Source organism: Opisthocomus hoazin, chromosome Z, assembly GCF_030867145.1.
Source record: "Opisthocomus hoazin isolate bOpiHoa1 chromosome Z, bOpiHoa1.hap1, whole genome shotgun sequence".
Lineage (NCBI taxonomy): Eukaryota > Metazoa > Chordata > Aves > Opisthocomiformes > Opisthocomidae > Opisthocomus > Opisthocomus hoazin.
This window is the reverse complement of record NC_134454.1, coordinates 6,807,260-6,820,697: the sequence shown is the minus strand read 5'-3', so window position 1 is coordinate 6,820,697 and position 13,438 is coordinate 6,807,260.

The window sequence follows — 13,438 nt, the reverse complement described above, 5'->3', positions numbered from 1 at the left end:
GGAATTGAAGCTGGCAAGGGATGTCAAAAACAACAAGAAGGGCTTCTTCAACTACATCAGCAGCAAAAGGAAGACTAGGGACAATGTGTGGCCACTGCTGAATGAGGCGGGTGTCCTGGTGACGGAGGATGCGGAGAAGGCAGAGCTACTGAATGCCTTCTTTGCTTCAGTCTTCAGTGCTAAGACTGGCCCTCAGGAATCCCAGGCCCCGGAGGTAAGAGAAGAAGCCTACAAAGAGGATGACTTTCCCTTGGTCGAGGAGGACTGTGTGAGGGATCGCTTAAGCGATCTGGATGTCCACAAATCCATGGGCCCCGATGGAATGCACCCACGAGTGCTGAGAGAGCTGGCGGATGTCATGGATTCACCAAGGGGAAATCATGCCTGACCAATCTAATAGCTTTCTACGATGACATGACTGGCTGTGTAGACGAAGGGAGAGCCGTGGATGTTGTCTACCTGGACTTCAGCAAGGCTTTCGACACAGTCTCCCATGATACCCTCCTAGGGAAGCTGAGGAAGTGTGGGCTGGATGAGTGGTCGGTGAAGTGGATAGAGAACTGGCTGAATGGCAGAACTCAGAGGGTTGTCATCAGCGGCGCTGAGTCTAGTTGGAGGCTGGTAACAAGTGGTGTCCCCCAGGGGTCAGTACTGGGCCCAGTCTTGTTTAACTTCTTCATCAACAACCTGGATGAAGAGTTAGAATGTAACCTCAGCAGGTTTGCTGATGACACCAAACTGGGAGGTGTGGTAGACACACCGGAAGGCTGTGCTGCCATTCAGCGTGACCTGTGATAGGCTGGAAAGCTGGGCAGAGAGGAACCTGATGAGGTTCAACAAAGGCAAACGCAGGGTCCTGCACCTGGGGAGGAACAACCTCATGCACCAGTACAGGCTTGGGACGGACCTGCTGGAGTGCAGCTCTGCGGAGAGGGACCTGGGTATCCTGGTGGACGACAGGTTAACCATGAGCCAGCAGTGTGACCTGGCTGCCAAGAAAGCCAATGGAATCCTGGGGTGCATCAAGAAGAGTGTGGCCAGCAGGACGAGGGAGGTTCTCCTTCCCCTCTACACTGCCCTGGTGAGGCCCCATCTGGAGTACTGTGTCCAGTTCTGGGCTCCCCAGTTCAAGAAAGATGAAGAGCTACTGGAGAGAGTCCAGCGGAAGGCTACGAGGATGATGAGGGGACTGGAACATCTCCCCTACGAGGAGAGGCTGAGGGAGCTGGGCTTGTTCAGCCTGAAGAAGAGAAGGCTGCGAGGGGACCTAATAAATGCTTATAAATATCTGAAGGGTGGGTGTCAGGAGGATGGGGCCAAGCTCTTTTCAGTGGTGCCCAGTGACAGGACAAGGGGCAATGGGCACAAACTGAGGCACAGGAAGTTCCGTCTGAAGATGAGGAAGAACTTCTTCCCTCTGAGGGTGACAGAGCACTGGAACAGGCTGCCCAGGGAGGTTGTGGAGTCTCCTTCTCTAGAGATATTCAAGACCCGCCTGGACGAGGTCCTGTGCAGCCTGCTGCAGGTGACCCTGCTTCAGCAGGAGGGTTGGACTAGATGACCCACAGAGGTCCCTTCCAACCCCTACTATTCTGTGATTCTGTGATTCTGTGATTCTGTAATACCTGAAGATGTTTTGTTCGTTCTGCGCTTTCTTTTTGACCTATCTACAAAGAGATATCAGAAAAAGTAAGCCATCACATTACGAAAACAGTCCTTCCTTCAAAATCCACCATCCTCATCCATGGTAGCAATTTAGAAGCCTTTCAAAGTCAGCTAGGCCGTCAAGGCCAGGGTCTCACACCGTAAAGCAACCACGGCACTTGAACTTCATAACCATCTGGAATGAATCCCCTCTGGCTTTACCTCACATTTTGAAACTTTTAGTCAACTTACGGTACTCAGACACAAGCATATGAAAAAGTATTGATTACCACCAAAGCATGTACTTTCTAGCTGTTAAGTCACCATTAGCAAAGTTTTATACGTGGAATAACCTCACCTGCGTTGCTTTTTGACGCAGGACTTTTAGCAGCTTGATTGATAATGATGTCCTCAAAAAACATTCTTCTTTCTTCCTTGGTAGGCAGCTGGATTTTGAAAACTTGTCCATAAGCATTCATAAACAATTCTTTGATCTAAAGCATGAGGAGAAAATGTATTTCAGATAGAAGGCCACACAAATTCATATTCTATTCCAAAAAGATCAGTATCTCTCTACGTTAAGCTGAATAAACATCTGGATAAGACAAACTGGGAACAGTTATCTTCTTGGCCTCAAAAGGTGAATTAAAATATCTTCTCAAAGGAACACCTCAAGAGAACACGCTGCTCTGAGAAGGGACCTTATCATACACTGAGGAAGTGGTGACAGTCACCACCTCCAAGACTGCTTATTTTGTGTTTACCTGCCTCACTGTCCTTTCGTTTCAATCGTTATGGCGGCTACAGAGGGAAGAGGCAGGCTTCAAACAAGTGCCAGGGCCTTTTGGTAAGGTGGCTTTTTGGTCTGGGCTTTGTTTTTTCTTTTTTCAATGAATTACTTCAAATGATGTGTCTGAAGTTGCATACTTCCAAGTTTTACTCCCATTTTTCAGTCTCTACTACCATCAGGTCTGGAAGGAATTCCAGTACTTAGTTGAGAAGGCATTTATTAGCAGCATGAAAAACTTCTGCAGAAAGTTAAGCTAACATATCTTTCACTTTTCAGAAACAATGTTTTCGGTCCAAATAGCTTTTTCCCATTTCCATTTCAAGCACCGTGTATTCCTGACTAAGTACATACCGAACCACCTTGAGGTCACTGCAATTACTGTCTCAAGTCAATTTAGACATTTCTCTCCGAAGCATGACGGTGTGAGAAGGGGAGAAAGTTGGGTCAAAGCCAATCTCTTGACTCAGAAAACACTTCAGACACACGCTTTCAGCACTCTTTTGGTTAAGGAAATTTGAAGAGACCTGGTGAGGGTGCTTGAGTAATACCAGCATGAATTTGCTGAAGAGTGCACCGTACTCCAATGCTTAAAGGATTTCTCCACTAACAGGAAGTCGAAGAAAAAAGCAAGAAAAGTATCGACAGAAATACCTCTTCTGGGAGATCTGCGTGACACACATCAGATGTGGCAAGCAGCAAAACTGGAGCAGAAGTCGGGATGTTCTGCAGTAGTGTCCTAAAAGTAAGTCTGAGTGGAATTCCAGCAGCCTCCCACCACAAATGGATATGGGGGATGTAAATTATGCTTGAAGTCGTTCTTTGAGCGTCTCGCATCATCTGGGAAAGTGAAAGCTTGGATCAGAACACTAAACCGTGTAGAACAGGACCTACGTATCGGTCAGATCTGAATCTCTGCCTGGTTTCAAAACTGCTTAGGAGGAAGATAACTCCTGGAGAGCCTCACAACTCAGCCGGTGTGGTGGTCTGCCTGAAAGGACAAGACTGACCCTTCAGCAAGACCTAGACGTGGTAGTTACGTGACCGCAGATGCAAGCATCACAGAACAGAAAAGGGATTACTCCTCTGTGTGACAGAAAGAGTATCCAGCCATGTCATGTGTCTGTCCTTACTCGTACAGCTCTCAAATGCTGCTACAACAGGTCAAAATATTTGAATACAGTGATGCCATCCAGGGAAATGCATTTCCTGCCTAACAGGAAAAAAGAAGACAGCACTAATTCTGCTTCGATTTCCTTTTCCTAGTTAAGAAAAACACACCCGTGTACAAAAGGTCCATCAGTTTTAATGCATTTACTGCATATACTGCAGCAATACCAGCTGTACATTGTTCAGATAAGAAACACTTCTTTTCCCCAGAACCTTGATTGCCTTAGAAATACAACAAAAAAGAAGGCTACCAGAAGTGCCTGACCCGCAGTCAGGCTGATGCACAGCCATCTACTGGGAGCACAGAGCCTTAAAAAGCAAGGAAAACAACCTGCTGGGTCCCACCAGGATGGGCAGCATTTCTTGCCCATGAAGAGCGGATTATCAGCAGCACCTCCCAGCTTCCTGAGCTGCTAGCAGCATCCTCACCGTTTCATTTGGAATGGAAAAAATGCGCATGTAAAGCATCCTTACTGGGTGTCATTCAGTCTAGAAGATAAGCGGATTCCCAGGACTAAACCTAACAGCACACTCAAACCAGGCCAACTCCATGAACAATGACTTTTCCTTACTCTACAGACAGTTCATTCATCCCATGACATTAAAGAGAGAAAAAAAGATACCTGTGCACATGTTTCTTCCGGTGATGTGGTGCTAGCAAACAAAATGGATAGGTCTAGCGTATAAACGGGGAACTTCTCCAGGGCATGTATTACTGCAGGTGCCAGATGAGACGCTTGCCCATATCCTGCCTCTCCAACTAGTAAGAACCGTGGCTTCCAGGACATTGGCTGGTAATAAGCGTTTCTAGAACAACAACAAGAAAATACGTCTAAAAATGAAGTGGAAGTGATCAATAGGCACACAGATCTTCAAATGTTTTTCCTATCTATCTATCTATCTATCTATTGAAATACTCTCCATATTCCAGCACCATATTAATATCCAGACGACTCTCAGAGCCCATTTTGTTACAAACTTGTACCATACCTCCCCGAAGAAATCCTGCCTGGGTGAAGTAACAGCTCTCCAATCACACAGGGGGATTGTCCAGCTAAACACACACACGACAAGCGGTCAGGAGCCTGAGATGGGCAAGAATAACCACTCTCTCTCTCTCTCTCTCAACACACACCAATCTGGATCTCTTCAGCGCCCGTACACACCAATTTTCAGTAGGTCGTGAGCTGAAGTAACTGTGAGATCTCTACACCTGTCAAGTGTAGCTCAAATTTGGCCATGGAGCTAGTGGGAAGAAAGGAGCAGAACAACATTTCTAGAGAAAAATCACCGTGGGCACTGAAACACGCTTGCTGTATCTGAAGAAGTACACAAATGGATTGGTTGAATTTGAGCAGTACTCTAAATAGGCAGAAGATTTGTATCTATTCAGTCAGAAATTCTAACTGCTTAATCTTTGAAGCGTGTATTCATTTCCTACTCCTCTTGCTTGACTAGCATGAAACACATTTGTGAAGAGCACTTGTTTTTTCCACCACAATACTGTTGGACATTTGCTGGCTGAAATCCAAGATCCTACAGACCTATTCAAGCTCCGCACGTCAGAAGATTTTCTGGACAGCACAGCAATAGATACTGAGAAAAAGAACTGACCCAACAGTGATGACAACATTCTATTTCTTCAACCCTTGGCTTATATGACTTCCACAGTAAAATGTCAAAAGATTAACATCAGCTTAGGAGGCTAAAGGCACAAACCACAGACATGGTTTAGGTTTTTCTCACGCTGTTGTAACAAACCATTTCTCTATTTTGTTTCTGCTACAGAATTGACGAATGCTTCAACGATCTTGGGAGGCAGAAGGGCAAAAGATGGCTACACAAATCCATACAGCTTTTATCGTTAAAAGGACAGACAGCGCACTTCTTTGGTCTTGAGTCTTTCAAGGAATACCATGGATCAAATCAACACGCTAGAATGGTCTGTGGACCACTCTGACTTCGGAGGAGAGGGCTGGGCCGTTCACTTGGATGGTTTCTGGCCATGTACTCCATTAGAACGTTAGCACCCAGCTGGATCTCCACACTTACTTCTTACAAATAGTGATCAACGCACACGCACACATTTTACTCCTTCAGCTACCACCCATCACACCAAAACTGCTTTCAGACCCAGCCATCTTTCAAATGGAAACATACAGCTGACAAATCTTTACCTGCTAAAATGGAGGCATGTTTTCTGCTGTGTACCAGGCACTTGATGTGTTGCCTGATCTTCAAAGATTGATGGTGATTCCTCATCACTGTCAACTGCACCGTTTCTTAAAACATCATGGAAAGTGTCTGAAAGACAAGAGAGGTTGGTTAACTTTCCTCAATAGTCTGTATCTGGCTCCTGCATTAATACAGCTTCTCAGTAGGTGCTGGAGACCCCTTAGCTTGTAGTTCTTCATTTGAGGGCACATGTTGATTGCTGAAGAGTTCATCCTACCACAGATTTAGGGACACTGCACAAGTCTCTACAAAGCTGTCCTGCATCCCGTGATTTGCTTAAGGTGTATCTCGCTGGCGGTGAAAACTTGGAGGATTCTTCCTTAGAATAAAAATGACTGCGGACAAGGTCTGTAGTTCCTAGACACCTGAAAAACTCCACAAGGCCACTTCCTTCTGGAGCAGGCTCGCCCACTGGAAGTCGGGGAATTAAGTGAAGGTGATGGCCGCAGACTTCCATTTGTCTGCGACTGGCGAGTCAGAACATACAGACCAACCCATCTTCTAAAGAAGGCTCCTCAAAGATCACCGGGCAGGGAGATAACGGAAGGCGGACAGCGGAGAGGGGACACAGTTACCAATCCGCCGGCCTCTCTGCTTTTATTTTGCTGGTGGATTTCTGCCTCTCTTTTACCAACGCAAACCTGTCTCCCAGCTCTACTGCGGTTGACACTGGTAGGATATTCTCAAGGGATCAGCATCCGAACTCCTCAGGGATCTCCACTAATCAGCAGTGGAGTGAGCTAAACAATTTATTTGCTCTCACCAACAGACAGACTAAATTTGATCCCAGCTGATGCAGTTAGGAGCGTGAACTCACATGTGCTACGCAAGCCAAGCCCCAGAGTACGCACTACTAAAACATTCGGAGCTCACATGCAAGTGCACAGTGTGATCCACAAACATCTAAACGATGAGAACGTGGTTAAAAATCATGAGAGCTAAAACAGTATTTAGCTGAAGCCATTTAGATTTGTATTGTGGTCCTGACATTCTCCAGACAGGAATTAGAAGCATTCCTGGGAAGACGCCCTTCTCCCCCCCGATTTAGGTATTTGTTTTGAAGGAGGTGCCTCTCCTACATGAAGCCTTAAATCCCTCTCTACAAATGATACATCTCAGCTGCTGTCAGAAACAGGGTGCTCTAGCACAGAACGCATCCTTCTCTGCTGCTTTTTGCGAGGCATGCACAGCTCCCACCCAGCACTTCAGTGCAGAATCCAGCATAAAAACTACGCACGGTATTCCTGAAATAAAGGCGTGCACATGCACGCGATAGAATTCTACTGTCATCGCGCCTGGGAGGTTTGTGTATGTCAGTTGCACCAGTCAGAAGTTTTTGCTCTGGCAGAATTTGAAAGAAGTGGATGTTACTGGTCTACCTTGCTGTTGGTTCTTCTCTAGCGCAAGCTCTGCGTGAGGAAATACTTCCTGCAAGGCTTCTAAAATTCTTGCTAGTGTGTTTTCCAGCAGTGGTTTTGACATAGGTGGTAGCGCTCGCCCAGCTGAAGCCACAGCCCTCTGTGAAGCTGGAACAATCTTCTGCATCGCCACCACAAAATCCTTTGCTCTTATTTCAATAGAAGCGACATCTAACTGCAGTTTCTCACGACTTTGGTAGATCTGAGGATAGTGCCGGCGCAAAGCACACAGGGCAGCTTCAGCACACAAGGCTTTAATATCAGCGCCACAGTATCCTAATAAACAAAACAAGAATCAAAGGTTACGTTGGTCTCAGGCAACACAGAAGCCAAGGTTGCCCAAGTGCAACACTGAAAGATTTTGTATGCAGCCACAAATTGAGAGGTTCAGAGAGAACTGACAGAGTTACTGCACTGCAGAGAAGTTCTGTTACGGGGCTCGCAGCCTGAGACCCAGCACCTTGGAAGCAGCCTCCTAAGCAAAGCTCTGCTCCTGAGGAAGATGCCCAAAACCCATTCAATGTTCTGAGAGACAAAGAAAATGAAAAGAAAAGAAGCATCTGACTTTGTCTGCCCGCAGGGCGAGCCAGCTGCCTCACTGCCTCGCCCTGCGGCAAGGCACAAGAGCTCGGGGGCTGCCCGGTAGAAGCTCAGGTTCCCGAGGACTCCAGTCACGCGCAGCAACTCACTTGGTTTTCCAACTTACCAACGCATTCTTCAGCTAGCTCTTCCAGAAACGTGTCCAATGGTTTAGGGGTCCACTCTCGTGTGTGAATCTTGAAAATCTCTTTTCTAGCCTGGAAACAAAATGGTTGCCTTTGAGCTTGTCCTAAGTTTTCTCTTCAAATCCAATCATTCTCAACTTGTTACATTCAACTTTTTTCCTGGGGAGCCTGCAGCCAAATAAAAGGCATTTATAGCTTCCATAAAAAGTTCGTTTCCACAGGTATCAAACTTAATGATCCTGAGGAAAAAAAACTGTAGTCCAAAGCTTCTCTGCAATCAGCGATTTTTCCTCACAGAAAATTCTCTCACATTTCTCTGATCTTAACAAGACTTTCACTGAAGGATTTCTTGCTACACAGAATAATTATGGCAGATTTCTAGAATTCTTCCCCAGCAGGGAATCGCACTACTACATCTGTTTCATGGCACCTCCTCTGCTGTCCCGGAAACCAGATAAAGCCGGAGACAAAGGTTTGTGTTAAATACCCTCCTTGGTGCACTTCTACTGGCCTTCAACCCAACAAGCGGTAGTAAAACAAGTAGCAGTGACAGCCAGAGAAAAACCACAAAAACAGGGTTCCGGTTTCGCACAGTATCTTCTCCCCCACACGTATTTTTTGCTTGCTTGATACATATTTTTTCATTGCTTAGCTGTCGCCATTGAACTAGAAGCTTCCCAAACCCTGCACCTGGGCAGTGTACCACATCCTTCTCCAACTCCCTGTTAGGAAGTGCCAGTGAGAAGGTCAGATCCGACAATACGTGATTGGGGAATGAAAAATTTGAATTTGCTCCAGCTGGACCAGCCTCAAGAAGAGTTTTTTGTCAGCAAAAAGGAATTCTTGTGCACGCACCACGCCTTTCATTTTCAAGATGAGACTGCAGTAATTGATAGCTAATTCAGACATTCATCCTTACTTACACATTTCAGGGACTAGCAGCATCCCATTTTCCTGGCTGGTCCCAGTCAAACCAAAACTAGTTCTAAAACCAAATCCCTGTTGAAATCAGCTGAATCCTACATACTCAGTACCAGATCTGCCCTCCACAGTACGACACCATCTCTCCAGATAGCCCTCCTTTGCCCAAGTTGCGCAACACTGATTGTGACTTTAACTGCTCCATGATACTGCATTGTCAGGTAGCTCTAGCATAAAGGTGGACTTGGCCACGTCAGCATTAAGGCTGAGCTGAAGTTCTGACCTCTTTATTCGGCAAGCTGAAGAGGAGCTCTCGATCAAAGCGTCCGGGTCTTCGCAAAGCCGGATCTATAGAATCCAGTCTGTTGGTGGCTCCGATGACCACAATTTCTCCTCTGCTGTCTAAGCCATCCATAAGTGTCAGAAGTGTTGATACAATAGAGCTAACAGAAAAATTACTAGTTTAGTAAATTTTGTTCTGTTCTACACACCACCTTCTCCAGTGATCTCACAAAAATGACAAGCTTTTGTTGATGAGACGCTGATTAGTGAAAGATTCATTTTAGCACTTGAAAAAAACAGACAAGGTAACACAGACCGCATGCTGTTATCAAGCTTAGTGAATTGTGTTCGATTATTGCTTAAAAATCATCTGACATTTTGTAGCACTCAGTTACTAGTTTTCAGGAGAAACGAGTGGGTCACATTAAGCTAAATAGGTTGGGGGCTTCTTTTCACAAAGATCAAGCAGCTTCTGTGTAGATACATAAAATGTACTACCTGTGAATGTGGTCTTGTCTACTGGACCGCACCGGAGCAAGACCATCTATCTCATCAAAGAAAATAATGGAAGGTTGCATCTGGTAGGCCTAGAAGGAAAACACAGGAATATCGACTCCAGTAAAACAGCGCCATTTGAAAGAGAAAATGCATGGAATACATGATGGTTGGAAAGTCATTGGAGCTAGATGTTTCACACTAGCATCAGGGATCTCTACTCATTGAGCTAATGCAGTAAGTGGCACGAGTAACACAAGACAGCAGCCTCTGTCAGCCCGCTGAGACGGGGTGACAGGGAGCAAATCACACCAGCAGTTCTTACAGCCATTTGGCAACCGCCGAGAACAGAGCCGGGACTTCATTCAATTACAGCTTCTGGAAGCAACCAAACAACCCTGCTTTCAGCCTGCATCTCTTTCCCTCTGATCTAAGGCCACCATCTCCTGCCTCCTGCAGCCTTTTTTGTGGCTGGACTGTTGTTTTTGGGTTATTTTTAAGGCTGGGGGAGGGGCTTGCTTTGCGAGGTTTTCTCATTGGTTTTATTAACCTTTCCCAATACATCTGGAGATTTCAAGCCCCTAAGAACCCACTGAAAAACAAAACCCTGACAATCCCCTTTCAGTGACAAGAACTGGTGAAACACAAAAAATGAGTGAGTTCTCCTTAAAAACACTGACCGCAGAAAAGGACAGTTACAACTTGGACAGAACACACAGCGCATTTTGGCCTTACCTGATCAAATAATAAATGAAGCTGTCGTTCAGATTCTCCCACCCATTCACTCAGGTAGTCGGCACCATTTCTCATAAAAAAGGCTATTCTCCTGGCACCTTGGCTACGTTCATTAGCAAGGGCACGAGCAACCAGTGTCTTTCCAGTTCCTGGTGGACCATGGAATAGAAAGCGTCTGCAATTGAAAGAAAAAAGATTCACCTAGGAAAAAAGCCTCGTGGAAAAGTAGCTCTTACTACCTCCACCCCTAAAACACCCAACTCTTCTCTCCTAACCGAAGCACTTCATGCATTAGACAGTGGTAGCAGCTCAAGTGTGAGAAAAGTCAAAACAGATGGAGGTTTTTGTTCCTACACAATTCAAGAAGGCAGCAAACAAAAAGAGCACAGAGGACAAGGCAGACGTAGAAAAACTCGAGAATAGATGGCAGTGTCCCAGAAGGACCCTTCCAGAGCTGCTGACAAACTAACAGGGGTGCTTACAGCACCGCGGAGCCAAACAGGAACAAACGGCAGCACAAAATCGGAGACTGGGCTAACTCGCGAATCAGCAGCTCACTCTTCAGCGAGACACTGCCCATTCATTTGGGTGTCACAAAAGGCAAGATCTGATATTGAAGCATTGAATTCTCCCTTGAAAAGCTTGAAGTTGCTGGATTTGGTTTCCGGGGAATTCTAAAGCTGGGAAGGTATTCTGCATTTCCAGATAAATATAGCCATAAACTGGAAAAGCCAATGCACTGCTGTTTCAAAGAGCATTTCAACAAATAACGGAGCAAAACACAGATTTCATTTTGTTATTGGCAATACTTTGAACGTTACTGAAAGCAAAGAACTTAAAGTTGCACCTCAATATACCGTGATTGAGTTTTGCTGAGCAAGAACCTATCAAGTCAAGTATTAAATCTCTAAAAATTGCATTTCATAATGCACAACGAGTTTAGCTGGGTAAGGAGCAGATCGATTCCTACTCAGCCCAAGCACAACAAACACTACAAGGTCCTATCCATTGGAAAACTGATACTTCCGCACTTCAAAAACAGAGTTGGTGGGAGAGCCAAGTGGACTTCGAAGAAACCAATTACAGTTGACTAGCAGGAGATAATTCCAATTAGAATTTTTAGGTTTAAACAATCTCTGTTACCTTGGCGGCTGAATTTTGAATCTCTCAAAGACTTCCGGGTAAAGCAAGGGAAAAACGACCGTCTCTTTTAGAGATGAAATGTGGTCAGAAAGGCCACCCACGCCATCAAATCGTACCTAAAGATAAATTCAACAGAACACATTGGATAAGTTAAAGAAAGCTGCAACCTCGATAAGGTTCCATCAGAAATTATCTGTCAGCACAAAGGAAATGTCCTGGGCAATTTTCAAATTGCTCCAGAGAAAACTGTAAACCAAGGCATCTGTAGGCAGCACGCTACTGAAGGCTTTCACCAACACTGACACAATGAACTAGAAATACTTACCGAACAATCTATTTTCATTGGATCCACATCAGCCAGACTTGCTCCGATTTCCATTTGATCCTGGTGAATTCCCTTTAACTCCTCTTCCCCAAAGTTAAGTGGAAGACACCTGATTTCAATGAAGGACAAAGAGAAAGGCACTTTCTAACTTCAGATTTTTGCTTTCAGCATCATGGCAAGGGAATGCGGAAGACCTTATAAATGAGCATAAACTTCCCAAATAGTTAAATCTGCCTTCAGACTCTCTTGCATTTAATGTCCATGAGTAAATGCAAGAAAATAAAATTGCTCCAGACATTAAACTGAGTTAATGATTTTAACACGAATAGCCATGCTAGTCAGCACAGCACACGCATGAATGCAAGCTTAGAACAAGTTCTTCCGGATGCGGAGACCGTGAACTGACATTGCTTTGTGTGATGGAAGAACCCCCCCTCAAAACACATCGACATCTTTTAAAGATTTTTTGCTCCTCCATTCAAAAAGTTACAGCCCGAGTGGATACTTCTTTCATGCGGATTAACATCGTACAGGCTGCCAAGCACTGCTGGTGCGTCCTGAGAACTCTGGGGTGTGTGTGCCAGGGGACACACGTCAGAGACATCAGCCTGAAAGCTTCTGTGTTAAGTCTGTTATCAACATACTTTTTCTAGAGCATTTGTTAAGTAACAAAACCTCCATCATTTCCTCTATCACATTTTCTGTTATGGTGGTCTTCTTTCTGAACAAACTCAATCTAAAGCACAGGAGCAGTAGAATTTCACATTAAAAAACTACATAAACGTTTTCCTCCCCCTATTGCCACTTATCAATCAAACTGCTGATTATCAATCAATTCTAAAAATCCAATTGTAAAGAGTCCAGTTACAGCTGTCAGTGCTGACAGGTATGATTATATATTGCCACAATGTAGAAAGTGTACAAGAGGAAAGTGTACAAGAGGAAGAGAATAAAACACAGGGTTAGGCAGATGCAAGCTCCTCCCAGGTAGACCCCTCCCTCCCCTGTTCTCCAGTTTCATGAACCTCCTCAAAGCTCTGCTGCGGCTGCGCTTCCTGCGCCTCTCCAAATGCTCTTCATCATCACATGAGGGAGAGGATGTGGAGCCACTCTTGTGGACTCTGTGTCTCTGACCGCAAACATTTAAACAAACAAAACTTAATTTTTCTTAGGAAGGTAGAACGCTTCACTGTTTCCCAAAGAAATTTCACAAAAATACCTACTCATTTTGTCCCATCCCTTCCTCTCACACACACACACAAATACAGAACCACAGAATCACAGAATGGTCGGGGTTGGAAGGGACCTCTGTGGGTCATCTAGTCCAACCCTCCTGCCAAAGCAGGGTCACCTACAGCAGGCTGCACAGGACCGCGTCCAGGGGGGGGTCTTGAATGTCTCCAGAGAAGGAGACTCCACAACCTCCCTGGGCAGCCTGTGCCAGGGCTCCGTCAGCCTCAGAGGGAAGAAGTTCTTCCTCATCTTCAGACGGAACTTCCTCTGCTTCAGTTTGTGCCCGTTGCCCCTTGTCCTGTCACTGGGCACCACTGAAAAGAGC